The sequence below is a fragment of the Triticum aestivum genome, chromosome 1D (genome assembly GCF_018294505.1).
Source record: "Triticum aestivum cultivar Chinese Spring chromosome 1D, IWGSC CS RefSeq v2.1, whole genome shotgun sequence".
Lineage (NCBI taxonomy): Eukaryota > Viridiplantae > Streptophyta > Magnoliopsida > Poales > Poaceae > Triticum > Triticum aestivum.
In genome coordinates this window covers 494,719,010-494,744,539 of record NC_057796.1, presented here as the reverse complement: position 1 = coordinate 494,744,539, position 25,530 = coordinate 494,719,010, and the positions used below count along the sequence as shown (strand labels likewise).

The following is a 25,530-nucleotide window of genomic DNA, read 5'->3' as shown; positions in this document are numbered from 1 at the left end:
AGGCGTTCAACATGTTTTTGAAACTGAACAAAAATGTCAAACACATCAGATTTACGTTTAATAAGATAAAGCCAAGTAAAGCGACTATAAGCATCAACGAAACTGATATAATAATTATGACCACTGACAAAAGTTTGAGCAGGACCCCATACATCTGAAAACACAAGTTCTAAATGATGTTTCACCTCACGACTGGACTCCGAAAAAGGAAGTTGATGACTCTTCCCCTCCTGACAAGCCTTTATTACTAGACATGCTAGGAAGCTCATGACGACGCAAAACATGACGGACGATAGGTGTGGGCGGGTGACCAAGACGAGCATGCCACTGTGACGGAGATACCCGAAGTCCACTGAAAACGCGAGCGACACCAGGATGCTCCAGACGGTAGAGGCCCTGGCACAGCCGCCCACTAAGAAGAATGTCCCTCGTGCCCCGATCCTTAATAAAAAGATCAAAAGGATGAAATTCACAAAGCACATTATTATCACGTGTGAGTTTAGGAACTGAAAGAAGATTACGTGTCACAGATGGAACTCTAAGAACATTGCGAAGCTGAAGACTCCTATTGGCATGTCTAGTGAGAAGAGATGCTTGACCAATATGAGAGATGTGCATACCTGCTCCATTGGCGGTGTGGATCTTTTCGGAGCCATGATAGGGTTCACGAGTGTGAAGCTTCCCCATCTCGCTCGTCAGGTGCTCCGTCACCCCAGAGTCCATGTACCAGTGGGGATCGTGTTGGGGAACGTAGTAATTTCAAAAAATTTCCTACGCACATGCAAGATCATGGTGATGCATAGCAACGAGAGGGGAGAGTGTTGTCCACGTACCCTCATAGACCGACAGCGGAAGCGTTATCACAACGCGGTTGATGTAGTCGTACGTCTTCACGATCCGACCGATCAAGTACCGAACGTACGGCACCTCCAAGTTCTACACACGTTCAGCTCGATGACGTCCCTCGAACTCCGATCCAGCCGAGTGTTAAGGGAGAGTTTCGTCAGCACGACGGCGTGGTGACGATGATGATGTTCCACCGACGCAGGGCTTCGCCTAAGCTCCGCGACGGTATTATCGAGGTGTAATCTGGTGGAGGGGGGCACCGCACACGGCTAAAATATCGTATATCAAGTGTGTCCATGGGGTGCCCCCTGCCCCGGTATATAAAGGAGCAAGGGAGGAGGAGGCCGGCCCTAGGAGGGGGCGCACCAAGTGTGGAGTCCTACTAGGACTCCCTAGTCCTAGTAGGATTCCACCTCCCATATGGAATAGGAAAAGAGGAAGGGAAAAAGAGAAGGAAGGAAGGGGGCGCCCCCCTTCCCTAGTCCAATTCGGACCAGACCAAGGGGAGGGGTGCGGCCAACCTTGAGGCCCTTTTCCTTCTTTCCCGTATGGCCCAATAAGGCCCAATACATATTTCCGTAACTCTCTCGTACTCCGAAAAATACCCGAATCACTCGGAACCTTTCCGAAGTCCGAATATAGTCGTCCAATATATCGATCTTTACGTCTCGACCATTTTGAGACTCCTCGTCATGTCCCCGATCTCATCCGGGACTCCGAACTCCTTCGGTACATCAACATACATAAACTCATAATAAAACTGTCATCGTAACTTTAAGCGTGCGGACCCTTTGGGTTCGAGAACTATGTAGACATGACCGACACACCTCTCCGGTCAATAACCAATAGCGGGACCTGGATGCCCATAATGGCTCCCACATATTCTACGAAGATCTTTATCGGTCAGACCGCATAACAACATACGTTGTTCCCTTTGTCATCGGTATGTTACTTGCCCGAGATTCGATCGTCGGTATCTCGATACCTAGTTCAATCTCGTTACCGGCAAGTCTCTTTACTCGTTCCGTAATACATCATCCCGCAACTAACTCATTAGTCACAATGCTTGCAAGGCTTATAGTGATGTGCATTACCGAGAGGGCCCAGAGATACCTCTCCGACAATCGGAGTGACAAATCCTAATCTAGAAATACGCCAACCCAACAAGTACCTTTGGAGACACCTGTAGAGCACCTTTATAATCACCCAGTTACATTGTGACGTTTGGTAGCACACAAAGTGTTCCTCCGGTAAACGGGAGTTGCATAATCTCATAGTCATAGGAACATGTATAAGTCATGAAGAAAGCAATAGCAACATACTAAACGATCGGGTGCTAAGCTAACGGAATGGGTCATGTCAATCACGTCATTCTCCTAATGAGGTGATCCCGTTAATCAAATGACAACTCATGTCTATGGCTAGGAAACATAACCATCTTTGATTAACGAGCTAGTCAAGTAGAGGCATACTAGTGACACTCTGTTTGTCTATGTATTCACACATGTATTATGTTTCCGGTTAATACAATTCTAGCATGAATAATAAACATTTATCATGATATAAGGAAATATATAATACTTTATTATTGCCTCTAGGGCATATTTCCTTCAGATCGGTGGAGTAGGACTGAGTGTGTCCTTGTTGCTTCTGCGGCGCCGGACGATCAGCCATAGTAACCTGACGTGCAAAGTTGCGTGTGTCCTTGCCGTCATTGCCAAGACCAAGAAAGCTCCGCTGAAAGCGTTTGTGACACTTGGAGGCCCAGTGCCCCTCAATGCCACATAACTGACACACGCGTCGACCACCTGCCCCTGGTAGGGTTGCGGACGCGGGGGGAGCCGAAGGTGATGAAGACGAAGCAGGGGGCAGCCCCTTGGACGAGTTGCGGCCACCCTTAGTGGCGGCGTTCGCGGAGAGGGAGCCGTGACCGGCCTTGGAGTGGCGCGCCTTGACACGCTGCTCGGTGAGGAGGAGGCGGGAGTAAACCTCATGTGCCATCATGGGAGTTGAGTTGCCCCGCTCGTTGATGATCTCAACCAAAGCATCCTCCTCCTCGTCGAGCCCATTGACGATGAAGGAGTTGAACTCGGAATCGGTGAGCGGCTGTCCAACGGAGGCCAACGTGTCAGCAAGGCCCTTGACCTTGTTGTAGAACTCCGTGGCCGTGGAGTCAAGCTTCTCACACTCGCCAAGCTAACGACGAAGCGCAGAGACACGTGCCTGTGACTGCACCGCAAACAAGTGCTCGAGGATAGTCCATGCCTCATGAGACGTCTTAGCGAAGACGACAAGCCCGACGACAGCCGGAGAGAGCGATCCCTGGATGAAGGAGAGGTTCGCCTGGTCCTGCCCCATCTAGACATGGTGGGCCGGATTATAGACCGGACCATGCACGCTGTCCACCAACGCGGGGGCAAGGGAGAGAGCCGTCGACGTAGCCAAGCAGGTAATGACTCCCAAGGAGCGGAAGAACCTGCGCACGCCAGAAGATATAGTTGTCCGATGACAACTTAATGGTGATGAGATGGCCGAAGTGAAACGGCGGCGGCGGCGGCTGCGATCCCATCGAGGATACTGGCTGAGGTGCGGACACCGTGGAGACAGTCAGAGGCGCAGCCAGCGCGGGTGCAGAGGGCGCGGCGGCCGGGGCCGACTGAAGGAAATATGCCCTAGAGGCAATAATAAAGTTATTATTTATTTCCTTATTTTCATGATAAATGTTTATTATTCATGCTAGAATTGTATTAACCGAAACTTAGTACATGTGAGAATACATAGACAAACATAGTGTCACTAGTATGCCTCTACTTGACTAGCTCGTTGGATCAAAGATGGTTAAGTTTCCTAGCCATAGACATGAGTTGTCATTTGATCAACGGGATCACATCATTAGAGAATGATGTGATTGACTTGACCCATTCCGTTAGCTTAGCACTTGATCGTTTAGTATGTTGCTATTGCTTTCTTCATGACTTATACATGTTCCTATGACCATGAGATTATGCAACTCCCGTTTACCGGAGGAACACTTTGTGTGCTACCAAACGTCACAACGTAACTGGGTGATTATAAAGGTGCTCTACAGGTGTCTCCGAAGGTACTTCTTGGGTTGGCGTATTTCGAGATTAGGATTTGTCACTCCGATTGTCGGAGAGGTATCTCTGGGCCCACTCGGTAATGCACATCACTATAAGCCTCGCAAGCATTGTAACTAATGAGTTAGTTGCGGGATGATGTATTACGGAACGAGTAAAGAGACTTGCCGGTAACGAGATTGAACTAGGTATTGAGATACCGACGATCGAATCTCGGGCAAGTAACATACCGATGACAAAGGGAACAACGTATGTTGTTATGCGGTTTGACCGATAAAGATCTTCGTAGAATATGTGGGAGCCAATATGAGCATCCAGGTTCCGCTATTGGTTATTGACCAGAGACGTGTGTCGGTCATGTCTACATAGTTCTCGAACCCGTAGGGTCCGCACGCTTAAAGTTAGATGACGATCGGTATTATGAGTTATGTAATTTGATGTACCGAAGGTAGTTCGGAGTCCCGGATGAGATCGGGAACATGACGAGGAGTCTCGGAATGGTCGAGACGTAAAGATCGATATATTGGACGACTATATTCGGACATCGGAAAGGTTCCGAGTGATTCGGGTATTTTTCGGAGTACGGGAGAGTTACGGGAATTCGCCGGGGAGTATATGGGCCTTATTGGGCTTTAGGGGAAAGAGAGAGGGGAGGCTGCGCCCTCCCCCCAAGGCTTAGTCCGAATTGGACTAGGGGGAGGGGCGGCGCCCCCTCCTTCCTTCTCTTCTCTTTTCCCTTTCCTTCTCTCCTACTCCTACTACTTGGAAGGGCTTCTAGTTCTACTAGGAAAAGGGGAGTCCTACTCCCGATCCCTAGGGCGCGCCATAGAGAGGGCCGGCCCTCCCCCTCCTCCACTCCTTTATATACGGGGGAGGGGGCACCCCATAGACACAACAATTAATCTCTTGATCTCTTAGCCGTGTGCGGTGCCCCCCCTCCACCATATTCCACCTCGGTCATATCATAGCGGTGCTTAGGCGAAGCCCTGCGTCGGTAGCAACATCATAACCGTCATCACGCCGTCGTGCTGACGGAACTCTCCCGTGAAGCTCTGCTGGATCGGAGTTCGCGGGACGTCATCGAGCTGAACGTGTGCTGAACTCGGAGGTGCCGTGCGTTCGGTACTTGGATCGGTCGGATCGTGAAGACATATGACTACATCAATCGCGTTGTTCTAACGCTTCCGCTTTCGGTCTACGAGGGTACGTGGACACACTCTCCCCTCTCGTTGCTATGCATCACCATGATCCTGTGTGTGCGTAGGGAAATTTTTGAAATTACTACGTTCCCCTACAGTGGCATCCGAGCCTGGTTTTATGCGTAGATGTTATATGCACGAGTAGAACACAAGTGAGTTGTGGGCGATACAAGTCATACTGCTTACCAGCATGTCATACTTTGGTTCGGTGGTATTGTTGGATGAAGCGGCCCGGACCGACATTACGCGTACGCTTACGCGAGACTGGTTCTATCGACGTGCTTTGCACACAGGTGGCTGGCGGGTGTCAGTTTCTCTCACTTTAGTTGAACCGAGTGTGGCTACGCCCGGTCCTTGAGAAGGTTAAAACAGCACCAACTTAACGAACTATCATTGTGGTTTTTTGATGCGTAGGTAAGAACGGTTTTTGCTCAGCCCGTAGCACCCACGTAAAACTTGCAACAACAAAGTAGAGGACGTCTAACTTGTTTTTGCAGGGCATGTTGTGATGTGATATGGTCAAGGCGTGATGAGATATAAGTTGTTGTATGAGATGATCATGTTTTGTTGAAGTTATCGGCAACTGGCAGAAGCCTTATGGTTGTCTCTTTATTGCATAAGATGCAAGCGCCAAATAATTGCTTTACTTTATCGCCATGCGATAGCAATAGTTGCAAGAGTAATAGTTGGCGAGACGACCCTGTGACGACACATTGATATAGATCAAGATGATGGAGATCATGGTGTCATGCCGGTGACGATGGAAATTATGACGATGCTTTGGAGATGAAGATCAAAGGCACAAGATGATGATGGCCATATCATGTCACATATTTTGATTGCATATGATGTTTATCTTTTATGCATCTTATTTTGCTTACATCGACGGTAGCATTATAAGATGATCTCTCACTAAATTTCAAGGTATAAGTGTTCTTCCTGAGTATGCACCGTTGCGAAAGTTCTTCGTTCTGAGACACCACGTGATGATCGGGTGTGGTAGGCTCTACGTTCAAATACAACGGGTGCAAAACAGTTGCACACGCGGAATACTCAGGTTAAACTTGACGAGCCTAGCATATGCAGATATGGCCTCGGAACATTGAGATCGAAAGATCGAGCGTGAATCATATAGTAGATATGATCAACATAGTGATGTTCACCATTGATACTACTCCATCTCACGTGATGATCGGACATGGTTTAGTTGATATGGATCACGTGATCACTTAGAGGATTAGAGGGATGTCTATCTAAGTGGGAGTTCTTAAGTAATATGATTAATTGAACTTTAATTTATCATGAACTTAGTCCTGATAGTATTTGCATAACTATGTTGTAGATCAATAGCTCGCAATGTTGCTCCTTGTTTATTATTTTTGATATGTTCCTAGAGAAAAATATGTTGAAAGATGTTAGTAGCAATGATGCGGATTGGATCCGTGATCTGAGGATTAATCTCATTGCTGCACAGAAAAATTATGTCCTTGATGCACCGCTAGGTGACAGACCTATTGCAGGAGCAGATGCAGACGTTATGAACGTTTGGCTAGCTCAATATGATGACTACTTGATAGTTTAGTGCACCATGCTTAATGGCTTAGAATCGGGACTTCAAAGACGTTTAGAACGTCATGGACCATATGAGATGTTCTAGGAGTTGAAGTTAATATTTCAAGCAAATACCCGAGTTGAGAGATATGAAGTCTCCAACAAGTTCTATAGCTAAAAGATGGAGGAGAATAGCTCAAGCAGTGAGCATGTGCTCAGATTGTCTGGGTACTACAATCGCTTGAATAAAGTGGGAGTTAATCTTCCAGATAAGATAGTGATTGACAGAGTTCTCTAGTCACCATCACCAAGTTAGTAGAACTTCATGATGAACTATAGTATGCAAGGGATGACGAAAAAGATTCCCGAGCTCTTCGTGATGCTAAAATCGGCGAAGGTAGAAATCAAGAAGAACATCAAGTGTTGATGGTTGACAAAGACCACTAGTTTCAAGAAATGGATCAAGCAAAGAAAGGGAACTTCATGTAGAATGGAAAGCAAGTTGTCACTCCCGTGAAGAAGCCCAAAGCTGGACCAAAGCTTGAAATTGAGTGCTTCTACTGCAAAGGAAATGGTCACTGGAAGCGGAAATACCCTGAATATTTGGTGGATAAGTAGGATGGCAAAGTGAACAAGGGTATATTTGATATACAGGTTATTGATGTGTACCTTACTAGTGTTTATAGTAGCCCCTGGGTATTTTCAGTTGCTAAGAGTAGTAACTCGAAACGGGAGTTACAAAATAAACAGAGACTAGTTAAGGGTGAAGTGACGATGTGTGTTGGAAGTGGTTCCAAGATTGATGTAATCATCATCGCACACTCCCTATACTTTCGAGATTAGTGTTAAACCTAAATAAATGTTATTTGGCGTTTGTGTTGAGCATAAATATGATTTGATCATGTTTATTGCAATACGGTTATTCATTTAAAGTCAGAAAATAATTGTTGTTCTGTTTACATGAATAAAACCTTCGATGGTCATACACCCAATGAAAATAGTTTGTTGGATCTCGATCGTAGTGATACACATATTCATAATATTGATGCCAAAAGATGCAAAGTTGATAATGATAGTGCAACTTATTTGTGGCACTGCCGTTTGGGTCATATCGGTGTAAAGCGCATGAAGAAACTCTATTAAGATGGACTTCTGGAATCACTTGGTCATGAATCATTTGATGCTTGCGAACCGTGCCTTTTGGGCAAGATGACTAAAACTCCGTTCTCCAGAACAATGGAACGAGCAACTGACTTATTGGATATAATACATACTGATGTATGCGGTCCGATGAGTGTTAAGGCTCACGGCAAGTATCGTTATTTTCTGACCTCCACAGATGATTTGAGCAGATATGGGTATATCTACTTGATGAAACACAAGTCTGAAACATTTGAAATGTTCAAAGAATTTCAGAATGAAGTGGAGAATCATCGTAACAAGAAAATAAAGTTTCTACAATCTGATCGTAGAGGAGAATATTTGAGTTACGAGTTTGACCTTCATTTAAAAACAATGTGGAATAGTTTCACAGCTCACGCCACATGGAACACCACAGCGTAATGATGTGTCCGAAACGTCGTAACCGCACTTTATTGGATATGGTGCGATCTATGATATCTTACCAATTTATCACTATCGTTTTGGGGTTATACATTAGAGACAGCTGCATTCACTTTAAATAGGGCACCATCAAAATCCATTGAGACGACGCCTTATGAACTGTGGTTTGGCAAGAAACCAAAGTTGTCGTTTCTTAAAGTTTGGGGCTGCGATGCTTATGTGAAAAAGTTTCAACCTGGTAAGCTCGAACCCAAATCGGAGAAGTGCGTCTTCATAGAATACCCAAAGGGGCGGTGGCGCGCCATAGAGAGGGCCGGCCCTTCCCCTCCTCCACTCCTTTATATACGGGGGAGGGGGGCACCCCATAGACACAACAATTAATCTCTTGATCTCTTAGCCGTGTGCGGTGGACCCCTCCACCATATTCCACCTAGGTCATATCGTAGCGGTGTTTAGGCGAAGCCCTGCATCGGTTGCAACATCATAACCGTCATCACGCCGTCGTGCTGACGGAACTCTCCCATGAAGCACTGCTGGATCGGAGTTCGCGGGACGTCATCGAGCTGAACGTGTGCTGAACTCGGAGGTGCCGTGCGTTCGGTACTTGGATCGGTCGGATCGTGAAGACGTACGACTACATCAACCGTGCTGTTCTAACGCTTCCGCTTTCGGTCTACGAGGGTACGTGGACACACTCTCCCCTCTCGTTGCTATGCATCACCATGATCCCGTGTGTGCGTAGGGAAATTTTTGAAATTACTACGTTCCCCAACACCGACGCCGCAAGACCCGCCATCAGGGCGGACTCCGCCACCAGCGGCAGAGGCGAGACGGCGGCCGCGGTAGAAGAGGCGGACTGGGTGGCGGCGGTGTGCACCGCGAGCACCCGTCCGGGCGATGAGGCGACCGGCGGGAGCGCGAAGAGGGAGCCCACGCTTCGCGTTCCGATCGGAGCCTGCATGGGGCCGGCGTCTAGCGGCCGAGACAGAAGCGCCGCGAGGGAGGCCGGCAGGAAGCCGGCGGTGGTGGATCCGGACGCAGCAGCGCAAGACATGGCGGCAATGCGATCCGGAGGGAGACGGAGGCGGCGACGGCGGCGGCGGCGGTGTCGGATGGTTAGGGTTTGGGCGGAAGCGTACATAACCTAGCTCTGATACCATGTAAGGCAATAGGTTTGGGGGAACCAACACAACCCTCTAGGGATGGCCTATCACACACACACACACACACACACATATATATATATATATATATATATATATATATATATATATATATATATATATATATATATATATAATGAGTGGTATACAACGTTACAATATTCACGTGTAAATACAGAGGCTAATACAGTCTAACAGATCCGATTCCAGATGATGAGTGCTTGCTAAGAGCATCTCCAATAGATGGTCCAAATGTAAAAATAACTAACTTTTGGACCGTCTGGGGCAAAAAACGTTGCTCCAACAGACGGTCCATATGCAAAAAAAATTGGACCGCGGCCTCCTCGTGATGTAAAATGCAACACCTCGCGATGCAAATATACATCACGAGATGCATCTGGTCCCAAACCAGCCGCCGCCCGCGAACGCCCAACCGCCACTTCATTTCCGTTCCCGCCCGCCCGCCCGCGACCTCCCGCCCGTCCGCCGCTGCCCCGCCGCCTCCACACCCCGCCGCACGCCGCCCGCATCAGATCCGGCGCCGCCCCGCCCCCCGCCGCCCGCGCGCTGCGGATCCGGCCCCGCCGCCCGCCGTTGTTTCCACGACGCCCACCCGTCGTAGCTCCGTCCGCCACTGCCCGCCCCGCCCGGCTCCGTTCGCCACCGCCTCGCTCGCCACCGCCGCCCCGCAGCTCTGCCACCGCCCCGCACGCCACCGCCCGCACGTCTCCCTCCACCCCGCACGCCACCGCCACCCCGCAGCACTGCCCAGCTCCGTCCGCCACCGCCCCGGCCGCACGCCGCTCCACCGCTCTCCGATGGCGCCGAAGAAGACGCCGAAGGGCAAGTCGGGCTTCTTCGGCGTGAGGCAGAAGCCCTCCGGTAACTGGGGTGTGGAGTTCTCCGACGCCGGAAGGCGTTGGTGGATCGGCACGTACCCCTCCACCCACGAGGCCGTGCGTGCCTACGACGTGGCGGTGTGGCGTGCCGAGAGGCCTCGGTCGCACCTCAACTTTCCGGAGATCGAGAGTCGGGCGGTATTGGAGATGCTTGTGCCGCAGGGCATCAACATGAAGGAGATCACGACGAAGAAGAAGAAGACGAAGAAGCCGTCGGTTGTCGTCAGTGCTGGCGAGACCGATGAGGAGGCGATGGCGAGGTTTGCTCGGGAGCATCCGGAGTACGTCCAGGCCGAGATGGAGTACTACTGAAAGCGTGAGGCGGAGCAGAAGCAGAAGGGGCCGAAGAAGGAGGATGAGGCCGGTCCCTCGACGGTGATCCCCATCGAGTCCTCTTCCGAGGAGGACTGGGCAGACTACTCGGAGGAGGAGGAGGAGGGGTGCGACGACCCGACGAAGAAGGAGTTCTGGGAGCAGTTCCGTAGCTCCGATGAGGAGCAGTTTTATCTAGTAGTTTGAATAAGTAGTAGTTGAAGTTGATGTATGAAACTATGTTGAATTTGATGTTTGAACTATGTTGAATGGACTAGTAGTATGTCGTTCTACATCTTCATTTTGGACCATCTATTGAAGTTGCTCTTTTGAACCATTTGTTGGAGTTGAGCTTTTTTCGGAGTTCCAAAACGCATTTTTTCGACGGTTCAAATTTTACATCTCCGGTTTTGGACCGCCAAATTTTGAACCATCTATTGGAGATGCTCTAATGCGTGCAATGTGATGCCAGTTGACGAGCTGTTTTCAGTGAACTGAAATGAAGTTACACCACAGAACGGATTCAGAATGTCAGTTGAACTGACTGGCTGCTCCTGCTCCTCTCCCTTGAACCTGAACTGAAGTTGGGCCCTTGTGGCGGAGAAACGCAGGTCTGCACGCGCGGCATCGACGGCGCGAGGCCCTTGGCGATTCTCACCAAGCTGGCATGCTTCCTAGAGTATAGGCCGGAGATGGACTTTGTTTTGCAACGTATATATGCGTATTAGTAAGAGCAGACTGACAGTACGATGGTGCAGAGCTGTGCATTGACGTGCACGCAAGCGGCCGCACGGTCAAGCAAAAAGACAATGTGTCAGAAGGCAGCTCCACCCCACCGCACGTGGTATAGCCCACCTCCCACCTGTTAGCATACAGAGTGTGCGTGCGCGTGTGCCTGGTCACCGCGCCTGTACGTGGGCTAGGTAGTGCGTGAGTGGGTTTGTGTTCGTGTAGTAGTGGCACACGATCTGGCCTCATGGGCGTCCTGTAACTGTATATATACGCCCTCCGATGGCCAATGCAAAGTGTGTTGAATCTCATCCCTGCTTTCATGGTATCAGTCGCCTAGGAGCCTCATCCTCTCGCGCACCCAACTGCCTTCCGCTGCCATGGATGGGTTCGACAACCACTCCCCTCCTCCCTCCCACGACGGCGATCTCCCTGATGACGATGGCCACCCTGCCGCCGTTCCTCCGCCTCCGGTCGCGGCCCCGGCTGCCCTCCGTCTTGCGCCAGCCGCTCCCGTCGGCGTTGCTCCCCTTCCGGCTGCCTCTGTCCTTCCCACCGTGGATATCCGGCGCCATGTCCCGATCATCCTCGACCTCAACGCTGGCAATCATGCTCAGTGGCGCCGTCACTTTGACGCCGTTCTTGGCATGTTCGGGCTTCGCGACCATGTCTCTGCGGCAGCCCCTCCGCGCCCTGACGACCCCGATTGGCTCATGGCTGATCACGCGGTGGTTCATTGGCTCTACTCCACCATCGCCCCGGAGCTGCTCGATGCAGTGATGCAGCCCGATGACTCCGCACTCGCTGTCTGGACTGCCGTCGGCGCGCTCTTCACCGCCAACCATCTCTCACGCGCCGTCTACGTCGACGCCGAGTACCACGCTGTTGTTCAGGGCGAGATGTCCATCATGCAGTACTGCACGAAGTTGAAGCTCTTCGCGGATCAGCTTCGCGATCTGGGGCAGCCCGTCACCGAGACCCGCCAGGTATTCCATCTCCTGCGTGGTCTTGGTCGTCAGTATCACCATGCCATCCCGCATATCACTGCTCGCGTGCCGCTCCCCACCTTTCTGGAGACTCGCGCCTTCCTCATGCTCGAGGAGCACCGCGCCGAGCAGTCCGCGCGCCTGCAGACGGCGCATGCGCTGGTGGCTGGGCGTAGCACTCCTGCGTCGCCCCCACCCCCCTCTCCAACTGGTGATCCTCCTGGCGCCGCACGCGGGCGCGGACGCGGCAAGAAGCGCGGCCGTGGCAACGGCGGGGGCGCTCCCCAGCCTGCTCCTGCCCCGCCCCGGGCCCCTGGCTACCCCGCCCCTGCTCCCGGATCCAGCTCCTGGACGGGCCTTGTCCAGGCCTGGCCCGTCGCCTGGCGTGCTCCGGGCGCCGGCGTGCTCGGGCCGCGCCCCGGCACACCCCATCAGCACGCCATGCTGGCTACTGCTCCCTCCGCGCCACCACCACCGTACGGCTACGGCGGCTACTACAACAACTACGCGCCTCCGGGTGCTGCTCCGGCTAGTCCTGCCCCGACGCCCGGTTACGCGCCTCCATGGGACATGACCTCCCTTCAGGCCGCGCTCCACAGCGCCACTGCCGGTCCGTCCTCGTCAGGGAGCACGTCTGACTGGTACCTCGACACGGGGGCCACAGCGCACATGGCCTCCTCTCCGGGTAATCTCCACAACATCCGTCCCTCCCTTTCTTCCTCTTCCATCATCGTCGGTAACGGTGATCACCTTCCTATCACTCATGTAGCCACGGGCTCTCTCCTCACTACTTCCTCCCCGCTTATACTTCACAATGTCGTGCTGTCTCCGTCTCTTATTACGAACCTTCTCTCCGTTCGTCAACTTTGTCGTGATAATCCTGTCAATGTGGAATTTGACGCTTTTGGTTTCTCTGTAAAGGACCGCCGCACCCGGACAGTGATTCTGCGCAGTGACTCGACCGGTGATCTCTACTCTGTTGCTGGCTCTTCTTCGGCACCCGCGCGCTCTGTCTTCGCCGGCGCAGCCACCGTCGACCTCTGGCACCAGCGTCTTGGGCACCCGCACGTCGCCTCGCTCCGTCAGTACCCCTTCAGCTGCAGCAGTTCCGCCCCGCACACCTGTCGGGCATGTCGCTTGGGCAAGCATACACGCCTCCCCTTCCATGCTTCGACGTCGCATAGTTTCTTTCCCTTTCAGTTGCTGCATTTAGATGTTTGGACTTCTCCCGTTGTAAGCATTTCAGGATATGAATTTTACCTTGTGATACTTGACGATTTCACTCATTACGTGTGGACTTTCCCACTCCAACGCAAATCTGATGTGCTTGCTGTCTTGCGCTCCTTTTTTGCTTATGTTCATACACAATTCCAGCGTCCTGTCCTTGCGCTACAGACTGACAACGGTCGCGAGTTCGACAACGCTGCCGTGCGATCGCTTCTTGATTCTCACGGCACTGTGTTTCGTCTTTCTTGTCCTTACACAAGTCAACAAAATGGGAAGGCCGAGCGCTCCCTTCGTACGCTCAACGATGGGGTTCGCTCGCTCCTCTTTCATGCCTCCATGCCCCCACGATTTTGGGCCGAGGCTCTCAGCACTGCCACTTATCTTCTGAACCGGCGTCCATGTCGTTCGAGTTCACCGGTGACACCGCATGAACTTCTCCTTGGCACTTCCCCTGACTATTCTCTCTTGCGCGTGTTCGGTTGCCTATGTTTTCCAAACACTTCCTCCACGGCTGCACACAAGCTCACACCGCGCTCGGTCGCGTGCGTATTCCTCGGCTACCCTGCTGACCATCGCGGCTATCGCTGCTTTGACCCTGTTACGCGGCGTGTGCTCACCTCTCGCCATGTTCGGTTTGATGAGCTAAGCTTCCCGTTCGCCGCTCCTAACCCAGCTCCGCCTTCCCCACCACCACCTGCCGCTGCTTCGCCCGTTTTGCAGGTGCTCCGTGGCTCTGGAGCTGCTCCGGCCGCCTCTCCCGCGGTGCGATTCCCTGCGGGTGGCGCGCGCGCTTCTGCTTCAAGCGCGAGCGTTCGATCGGCATCTGACGGTGCTCGGGAGCTTTCGCGTGGCGCGCACACTTCTGTTTCAAGTGGAAGCGCTCGATCGGCATCCGACGGTGCCCAGGGGTCTCCGCGTGGCGCGCGCACCTCTGATTCAAGCGGCTCCGTCCGATCGTCATCCAGTGGCGGCGCTGCCTCAACGCCCAGTGCCCCTGCTGCGCTCTCCTCGCCGGGCCCTGCTCGCTCCGCGGCGCCTGCCGCTCCGGTTGCTGCTCGGCCCCTGACTCGCGGCCGCGCCGGTATCTTCCGCCCCAACAAGCAGTTCGACGACTACGTGCTGGTCGCTACCTCCACAGCCTCGCCGGACGTCTCACCGCTCCCCAAGTCGGTGCGAACTGCCCTGCGCGACCCCAACTGGCTCGCCGCCATGCGCGACGAGTTCACCGCCCTCGTCAGCAACCACACGTGGGAGCTCGTGCCCCGCCCTCCGCGCGCCAACATCATCACCGGCAAATGGGTTTTCCGGCATAAAACTCGCGCTGACGGCACCCTCGAACGGTACAAAGCCCGCTGGGTCGTGCGCGGTTTTCATCAACGCCCCGGCATCGACTACGGCGAGACCTTCTCCCCCGTCGTCAAGCCTGCAACAATCCGGACGGTGCTTACGCTCGCCGCCTCGCGCGGTTGGCCTGTCAACCAACTCGACGTGAAGAACGCCTTTCTCCATGGCGAGCTCGACGAGGAAGTCTTCTGTCTCCAGCCCGCTGGCTTCGTCGACTCCGGCAAGCCGGACCACGTCTGCCGCCTCTCGCGCTCGCTCTACGGGCTCAAGCAAGCGCCGCGGGCCTAGTTTCTGCGCTTTGCCGGCTTCCTGCGCACCATCGGCTTCGCTGCGACTCGCTCCGACACGTCGCTGTTCACCTACCACGGCGCGGACGGCACCGCGTACCTGTTGCTGTACGTGGACGATATCGTCCTTACTGCTTCGACCGCATCGCTGCTCCGACTCGTCATCGCCAAGCTCACTGCTGAATTCGCCATGAAGGATCTTGGGGCTCTTCATTTCTTCCTTGGCATCCGCGTCTCGCGGTCGTCCACTGGCTTCTTCCTCTCGCAAGAACAGTACGCCGACGACATCCTCGAGCGCGCTGACATGGACACCTGCAAGCCAGCCGTCACACCGGTCGACACCAAGGCCAAGCTCCCCTCCGCTGATGGTCCTCCTGTCGCTGATCCCACCGCGTACCGCAGCTTGGCCGGTGCCCTCCAGTACCTGACGATCACCCGGCCCGAGCTCGCCTACGCCGTGCAGCAAATATGCCTCCACATGCATGACCCTCGCGAGTGTCACCGCGCGCTCCTCAAGCGCACGCTGCGCTACGTCCGCGGCACCAGCGCGCTCGGTCTTCATCTTCACGCATCCTCGTCGCTTGATCTCCGCGTCTACACGGATGCCGACTGGGCCGGCTGCCCTGACACACGCCGTTCCACCTCCGGGTTCTGTGTGTTCCTTGGCGACGCCCTCGTCAGCTGGTCGTCTAAGCGCCAGGCCACGGTCTCGCGCTCCTCTGCCGAAGCTGAGTACCGTGGTGTGGCCAACGCCGTTGCTGAGTGCGTGTGGCTTCGGCAGCTGCTCGGTGAACTCCACTCTCCCCTCCGCTCCGCCACGCTGGTCTTCTGCGACAATGTGTCGGCCGTCTACCTCTCCAGCAACCCAGTGCACCACCGGCGTACCAAGCATATCGAGCTGGACATCCTCTTCGTTCGGGAGCGCGTGGCGCTCGGCGAGTTCCGCGTCCTTCACGTCCCTACGCGTCAGCAGTTCGCCGACGTGATGACGAAAGGATTGCCCACTGATGTCTTCAGGGAATTTCGTTCCAGCTTGTGCGTCTCTACACCCGACGCTCCAGCTGCGGGGGGGTGTTAGCATACAGAGTGTGCGTGCGCGTGTGCCTGGTCACCGCGCCTGTACGTGGGCTAGGTAGTGCGTAAGTGGGTTTGTGTTCGTGTAGTAGTGGCACACGATCTGGCCTCATGGGCGTCCTGTAACTGTATATATACGCCCTCCGATGGCCAATGCAAAGTGTGTTGAATCTCATCCCTGCTTTCACCACCGATCCACTCGCACACACATTGATTGCGGCTACAACCAACGATGCTGTAGACGAGACAGGGGCCATTGCAGAGCGCATGGAAGCTTTCCTCGATCTTCCCTGGCATCGATCCAATCCGAGGTACAGCACGGTCTGATCCTCCGCGCCGGCCAATCTGAAAAAACCGGTCTGCCAACCAACTCATAAGGATGACAGATCATGGAGAAGGGGGACAGCCGCATACCAGCGCCGGGAACTGGCCAAGTGAAAAAGAAGCGAAAAGTTTTACTTACCCGTCGCCAAACGCCGGTGTGGTCGCTCCGGGGAACGCCATGACTAGATCCAGACGAAGCTCGAACGCCTTCCTTTTCGGTTGAGGCAGATCCGTAGAGGTGGGCAGCTCCTAACCACAGGCACACTCATCCAACTCTGCGTCGTCCGGAACGCTTTAGCAAAACCAGAGCAGGCGGTCCCACGCGGTAAAAAAAAGTCCCACCACTGCAAGACTGTTCCCGTGTCAGATTTGTACCACACTTTTTCAAGCATAGGGAGCACACGTGGCCACCGTATTTTTTTTAATAGTTTGAATTGCTTACCACATGTGTGACGTGGTACGTGGCCACTGTATTGTGCTGTATATGGCGATGTATGCAACCTTTGTCACTTTCCCACTTATTCTCTGCGGCGTCCTTCTCGACGTACGCCGCGTCCTTCTCGACGTACCTGCGGTACTCCTCCAGCGTGGTGGCGCCGATGAACCGGAGCTGGCCCCGCGCGAGCATCGGATTCAACAAGTTGGCCGCGTCCATGGACCCCTCCGTCCTCCCGGCCGGCGCCGAGGACGAGGTGTATCTCGTCGATGAAGGGGGTCACCTTGCCCTCGGCCTTCTCCACCTCCTCGAACTCGCCGCGGTACTTGGCGCCGGCGACGAGCGCGACGAGGCGGACGTCGAGCAGGTTGCTGGGCACGTCCCCGTTGTATAGGCCCACCAGTATACATGGATAACCAAACGGCCTAACATAAAAAAGATGCTGCATGTACCAGGTGGCAACCAAACGCGCCCCAGGATTCTTTCACCCTGGTCGTTCATTTTTTTTCCCCAACATACGAGCTACAACAACCACTATAATAAGGAGAACTAAAAAGAAAACGCAGCAGCATCCAGGTGCATTCCCAGGCATCCCCCAAGAACTGCCACCAGCAAAGTGATATATTCAATCTAACGAGAAAATAAACCATTACAGCATTGGACCAGACGCCAGGAGCAACCCAAAACCAACATTCTACAGCTAATCAGCTACCACCAAAAGAGAACTGGAACATAGGTACACCGCACCGCTGCAGCCAGCTTCAGATCAGCCTCCCACCCTTGGCACGTTGTATCTCCATCCTGCGATGCTTTTATAAACTTCACTTGCTACTTGCTTTAGTAGTTTTGAGCCCAGCTCTAGGGTCCTTTTGTTCTGATCTTTTATCTACAAAATAGACCAATCCATAATCCAATATGTCATCAACTGAATCAAGCTCATAGGATCATTGTAAATTTTACTGTCAACAATAACACCATTCCTGCATTTCCATAAGGTCCGTAGCATAGCAGCCACACCAATCAGAACTAATTTCCGGTTTTGCTAAAGGTTTCAATCCATCTCCCAAAGCAATCTTCAATAGAAACTGGAATGGTTCTCCCGTTGATATTATTTTTCTCCCGTTGCAACGCACGTGCATGTTTGCTAGTTCTTATCTATGGATTTAACTGTTTTTTTTTTGTCTCCAGTTAGAGTCTATTCCACTTTATCTTTAACCCCCTCCATCTCAATTTCCTCACATCTATGCTTGAGACAATTCCATAGTTCTAAAGTCTCCCCATACAACGTTCTTCTAAACATAAACCCTTGCCACCCTTTTAGAATGCCTCTGCCACAGTGATGTTTTGGTCAAAGCTTAGGTTATATAATCTGGGATAATCATCTTTTAAAGCATGATCATCAACCCATATACCTTCCCAAAAAAAAAACCTTCCCAAAATCTGGTATTTTTTACATCCCCCAATATTCTCTTGGCATATTTAAGATATCTTTAACTTTTAGTAGGCTAGCCCAAAATTGGGAATCTACAGTTTTTTTTGGGTTATGGAGATACACCCATCAAGCACATACTTGCCCTATAGGACAGATTGCCACAATCCTTCTTCAGTTTCCATTTTCCAAAACCATTTCACCAGCAAAGCTTTATTCATAATATCTATATTACGAATTCTCATCCCTCCAAAATATTTAGGGAGACGTCATTTCTTTCACTTAATTAAATGGTACTCCCTCCATTCCACAATGTAGTGCCTATAGATTTTTGTGGAAATCAAACTTTGCCAACTTTGACCAAGTGTATAAAGAAAACAGTCTACATCTACAATACCAAACATGTACATTCTGAAAATATAACTCATGACGTATCCAATGATGTGCATTTGGTATTCTACATGTACCTACTTTTCTCTATAAATGTGGTCACAGTTTGTAATGTTTGACTTTTGCAAAAATATATAGGCACTACATTATGGAACGGAGGGAGTATTTTTTTTCTTATCCTCATCTTCCTGCCATACTAATCTTGCCCTATAAACATCAGCTTTCTTCCTCACCCACACTGGCATGGGATAAAAGGACATCATAAAAAGAGGTATATTAGTCAAACAATATTGCACCAAAGTAATCCTTCCTGCTATGGATCATAGCAGTCTACCTTGCCAGCAACTACATCTTCTTTCAATGCGATGCCAGCAGGTTCAGTAAAAAAAAAAAACCAGCTGAGCATCTCTCTCTAGGAGGGAGGGAGGGCCTGCACCATCTTAAAATTCAGAGCATGAGGAGCTGTTTTCGGTTAACTGAAATGAAAGTTACGCCACAAAACGGATTCTGATTTTCAGTTGAACCGACTGGCTGACTGTTCCTACTACTCTCCGTTGAACCTGAACTGAATCTGGTCCCCCTAGAAGAAACTTGTACTCCCATTGGCATACTTGATACTCACGTCGGGGATTCGAGTTTGGACCCGTGTAGTCTTGCACTCTACCACCGACCGTGCGTCTCATTCAGTTAACAGTGTGGACGTACTATGATACGACGATGGGGACAAAAAAGTTGGTCCTGCAACTGCAATGCAATCTTGAGAATATTAAATTAAATTCAGTTAACAGTGTGGACGTGCATGTGTTCTTTCTGCCAACTGCCGTGTACAGTCAAAATGTGAGTGACCACTGCTTCCTTGCAGCATTTCCTGTTGCAGAGTCGGCTAAAATAAAATAGTGCTGAGATCGGTCGAACGGGTCTGGTCAGGGTGGGTGAGACGCTGAATGCTCAGGTGATGGGCGTTCATCATCACAACAAGATGTCATCGGCAGCACTGGAAGCCGTCTCCACGTAGGCTGGAGCTCAGCTTCGGCGTCGCCCGCCGGGGAAATCATGGACGTGCGTGGAGATGGCCCTCAACGACGCTGGTTGCACGCCAAAAATGTCCAGCGCATGCAGTGAATGAGAGAGGCGATTAAGATGATTTTTTTTTGAACGCAGAGGCAAAAGATTTGCCACATTCATTAATTAAGGGGCGATGCTAGGCGCCAGCGCACCGGCGCAATTTCGGCCGGTCCACCTAGAGCCGTTCGATCTGGACGGGCATAACCGTCAGATCTGTCCTCTCTCCCCTTTCGTCATCCTCCCCCACGGAAAAAAGAGGAGAAAAAGCTAGCGCCACCGCCGCCGCTCGCTGGATCCCGCACATAGACTCAGACCCATGCTGCCCTCGTTTTGGACCACCGCTGCCCTTCCTCGCCGTCGGCGCTCGCCGCCTCGCTGCCACCGGCCGCAGCACCATCTTCGTCGCCTCTTGCGTTCCTCGCCGGATCCACAGATGCAGCTGCGTATACGACAGGGTTGCAGCTCCGGCGGCGACGGTCGCCGGCCGCAACACTCGTCGGCAAGCTCGCAATGTACCTCGCCTCGGTTGCCGTCCATGGTTGTAGCACTCTGGTGGGTCGCCCCGCCCTCGCTATCGACGGTCGCTGCATGAGTTTCCAAGAACAAAATGGCCACCAGTCGCACCATAAAACGAATGTAGCAAATAAACATGTCGGTCGTACCAGAAAGCATCCACGGTTTTAGCAAAAACATTGTTGTCGTCGCCGCGGGTCGCAACTCACCATGAATGGACGTAGCAAAAGCATTCGCCGGTTGTAGCAAAAATCAACGACAGTTCCAGCAAAATCATCATCGTCGCCGTGACGGGCACAGCTCCGCCGTGAATTGAACGTAGCAAAACATTTGCCAGTTGTAGCAAAAATCGACAACGGTTGTAGCAAAAAATTCTAGTTCTGGCACAGAACCCACATGGTTGTAGCAAAAAAAATGTGTGCTGACTCCAGCAAAACACAAAGCCGATGGTAGCAAAAAAAATTGGCCGTTTCCACCAAAAATCCAAAGATGATGGTAGCAAAAAAAGATCCGTGGTTCCAGCAAAAAAATGAGATGGCCGTAGCAAAAATTGATGCTGATTCCGGCAGAAAAACAAAACCGATGTAGCAAAAGAAATTGGGGGTTGTTCCCCGCACATGACAACGCCCGCGGGTGGCAGCAATTCTGTGGCCGGTTGTAGCACGTGCGGATGCCGGCTCCAGCAAAAATCCTTGCACGCGCAGCCATCACCGGGGAAAGGTGGAGCTACGGCCATGGCGGGTTGCAGGCTCGCAGCACCATAGGACACAAAAAGAAAGGGAAGAAGAGGGGGAAGCGCAGGGCCACAAGGGCAGAAAAGGGGGGCCGGGGGTGGGCATCGGCCACAGCCACCACATAGCAGAAGGGGAGGAGGCGAGCCTCATCGATGTCTCGATGGTGGCAGCCATGGCGGAGAAAGAGGGTGTGGGGAAAAGAATCAGAGGAGGGAGATGATGGATGGGTGCGTGGATGGATAAGGGAAAGGTGGGTGGTGCGCGGGTCCCACAGGACACAACATAGTACAACGTGCGAGAAGCAGGAAGCGTTCGATCGATGTGTTGCATCGTACGTGCCGCGTGCGACCGACCCAATCTTCAGCCGGTGCACCGGCCACAAACGTTTACCTTAATTAAGGGAGGAGACAAGGTTTAAATCGGAGCCACATGAAACCCACTGAATACAAAGTCATTACTCTCGCGGCATCAAATTGCTCAGGAGTTTCGCACCCGCTAGCACCCAGAGCCTAGCTTCCTCCTTCAAGTTATAGGATGAGTAGGTATAGGAACTGATCCAGCGCACGTGCTCGCTATCAAGCCGTTGTAGACTTGTAGTCCCTTCATCCAGTCCAGAGATTGGCCTCAAGGCCCTCCTTTTTTTTGGGCAAACAGATTTTTCCGTCGAGTAAGCTTGAAAAGATTTGGAGGCTGAGCACTGCCCGAGAGCATACTCTTGTCTTGAAATAAAATACGAAGATAAATACATTCATGGTCACTGTATTTAAAGCGAAAGCACGATACAGTCACTAAACTTTAACATACGCTTATTACGGTCATTTATATGCGAAATGCTGATTATACGGTCACCCACTCGCCGCATACCATCGTATTGAAATGTGTTGACCAGTCAAATGGCTCTGCGGTCAAATAATCTGTATGGCAAATATTGAAGTGGGCCATGCGTGTCAGTGGGTCAAGAAATTACATAAAATAAAACAAAAACAACGCTTGCGAGCGGAGCGAAGAGGATTCGAAACCGGTCAACAGAGCCATTTGACAGGTCAACAGATTTCAATATGATGCTATACGGCGAGCGCAAACAGCGCTTGCGAGCGCAAACAGATTTTTCCGTCGAGCAAGCTTGAAAAGATCCGGAGGCTAAGCACTGCCGGACAGCATACTCTTGTCTTCGAATAAAATACGGAGATAAATACACTCATGGTCACTATATTGGAACCGAAAGCACGATACGGTCACTGAACTTTAAAATACGCTTATTACGGTCATTGTATATGCGAAATGGTGATTAGACAGTCACCCACTCGCCGCATAGCATCGTACTGAAATGTGTTGACCAATCAAATGGCTCTGTTGACCGATCAAATAATCTGTATGGCAAATATTGAAATGGGCCATGCCTGTCAGTCGGTCAAGAAATTACATAAGAGAAACAAAAACAACGCTTGCGAGCGGAGCGAAGAGGATTCGAACCCGGTCAACAGAGCCATTTGACTGGTCAACAGATTTCAATACGATGCTATACGGCGAGTGCAAACAGATTTTTCGGTCGAGCAACCTTGAAAAGATCCGGAGGCTGAGCACTGCCGGAGAGCATACTCGTGTCTTGGAATAAAATACGGAGATAAATACACTCATGGTCACTGTATTTGAACCACAAGCACGATACGGTCACTACACTTTAAAATACGCTTATTACGGTCATTGTATATGCGAAATGCTGATTATACGGTCACCCACTCGCCGCATAGCATCGTATTGAAATGTGTTGACCTGTCAAATGGCTGTGTTGACCGGTCAAATAATCTGTATGGCAAATATTGAAGTGGGCCATGCCTGTCAGTGGGTCAAGAAATTACATAAAAAAACAAAAACAACGCTTGCGAGCGGAGCGAAGAGGATTCGAACCCGGTCAACAGAGCCATTTGACAGGTCAACATATTTCAATACGGTGGTATACGACGAGCGCAAACAGCCCTTGCGAGCGCAAACAGATTTTTCCGTCGAGCAAGCTAGAAAAGATCCGGAGGCTAAGCACTGCCGGACAACATATTCGTGTCTTGAAATAAAATACTGAGATAAATACACTATATTGGAACCGAAAGCACGATACGGGCACTGAACTTTAAAATACGCTTATTACGATCATTGTATATGCGAAATGGTGATTATACGGTCACCCACTCGCCGCATAGCATCGTATTGAAATGTGTTGACCAATCAAATGGATCTGTTGACTGGTCAAATATTCTGTATGGTAAATATTGAAGTGGGCCATGCCTGTCAGTGGGTCAAAAATTACATAAGAGAAACAAAAACAACGCTTGCGAGCGGAGCGTAGAGGATTCGAACCCGGTCAACAGAGCCATTTGACTGGTCAACAGATTTCAATACGATGGTATACGGCGAGTGCAAACAGATTTTTCGGTCGAGCAAGCTTGAAAAGATCCGGAGGCTGAGCACTGCCGGAGAGCATACTCGTGTCTTGGAATAAAATACGGAGATAAATACACTCATGGTCACTGTATTTGAACCATAAGCACAATACGGTCACTGAACTTTAAAATACGCTTATTACGGTCATTGTATATGCGAAATGCTGATTATACGGTCACCCACTCGTCACACGTATTGAAATGTGTTGACCAGTCAAATGGATCTGTTGACCGGTCAAATAATCTGTATGGCAAATATTGAAGTGGGCCATGCCTGTCAGTGGGTCAAGAAATTACATAAGAGAAACAAAAACAGCGCTTGCGAGCGGAGCGAAGAGGATTCGAACCCGGTCAACAGAGCCATTTGACAGCTCAACAGATTTCAATACGATGCTATACGGCGAGCGCAAACAGCGCTTGCGAGCGCAAACAGATTTTTCCGTCGAGCAAGCTTGAAAAGATCCGGAGGCTAAGCACTGCCGGACAGCATACTCGTGTCTTGGAATAAAATACTGAGATAAATACACTATATTGGAACCGAAAGCACGATACGGGCACTGAACTTTAAAATACGCTTATTACGATCATTGTATATGCGAAATGGTGATTATACGGTCACCCACTCGCCGCATAGCATCGTATTGAAATGTGTTGACCAATCAAATGGCTCTGTTGACCGGTCAAATAATCTGTATGGCTAATATTGAAGTGGGCCATGCCTGTCAGTGGGTCAAGAAATTACATAAGAGAAACAGAAACAGCGCTTGCGAGGATTCGAACCCGGTCAACAGAGCCATTTGACTGGTCAACAGATTTCAATACGATGCTATACGACGAGCGCAAACAGATTTTTCGGTCGAGCAAGCTTGAAAAGATCCGCAGGCTGAGCACTGCCGGAGAGCATACTCGTGTCCTGGAATAAAATACGGAGATAAATACACTCATGGTCACTGTATTTCAACCGAAAGCACGATACGGTCACTGAACATTAAAATACGCTTATTACGGTCATTGTATGTGCGAAATGGTGATTATACGGTCACCCACTCGCCGCATAGCATCGTATTGAAATGTGTTGACCAGTCAAGTGGCTCTGTTGACGGTCAAATAATCTGTATGGCAAATATTGAAGTGGGCCATGCCTGTCAGTGGGTCAAGAAATTACATAAGAGAAACAAAAACAGCGTTTGCGAGCGGAGCGAAGAGGATTCGAACCTGGTCAACAGAGCCATTTGACTGGTCAACAGATTTCAATACGATGCTATGCGGCGAGCGCAAACAGATTTTTCCGTCGAGCAACCTTGAAAAGTTCGGGAGGCTGAGCACTGCCGTAGAGCATACTCGTGTCTTGGAATAAAATACGGAGATAAATACACTCATGGTCACTGTATTTGAACCACAAGCACGATACGGTCACTGAACTTTAAAATACGCTTATTACGGTCATTGTATATGCGAAATGCTGATTATACGGTCACCCACTCGCCGCATAGCATCGTATTGAAATGTGTTGACCTGTCAAATGGCTCTGTTGACCGGTCAAATAATCTGTATGGCAAATATTGAAGTGGGCCATGCCTGTCAGTGGGTCAAGAAATTACATAAGGGAAACAAAAACAACGCTTGCGAGCGGAGCGAAGAGGATTCGAACCCGGTCAACAGAGCCATTTGACAGGTCAACATATTTCAATACGGTGGTATAAGGCGAGCGCAAACAGCCCTTGCGAGCGCAAACAGATTTTTCCGTCGAGCAAGCTTGAAAAGATCCGGAGGCTAAGCACTGCCGGACAGCATACTCGTGTCTTGGAATAAAATACTGAGATAAATACACTATATTGGAACCGAAAGCACGATACGGGCACTGAACTTTAAAATACGCTTATTACGATCATTGTATATGCGAAATGGTGATTATACGGTCACCCA

At 51.0% G+C, this 25,530-nt stretch overlaps 1 pseudogene; it reads left to right on the top strand.

The window, feature by feature from the left end:
- Window positions 1–10,238: 10,238 nt before the first annotated feature.
- On the top strand, window positions 10,239–10,838 carry LOC123161671 (ethylene-responsive transcription factor RAP2-2-like; annotated as a pseudogene).
- Window positions 10,839–25,530: the final 14,692 nt, after the last annotated feature.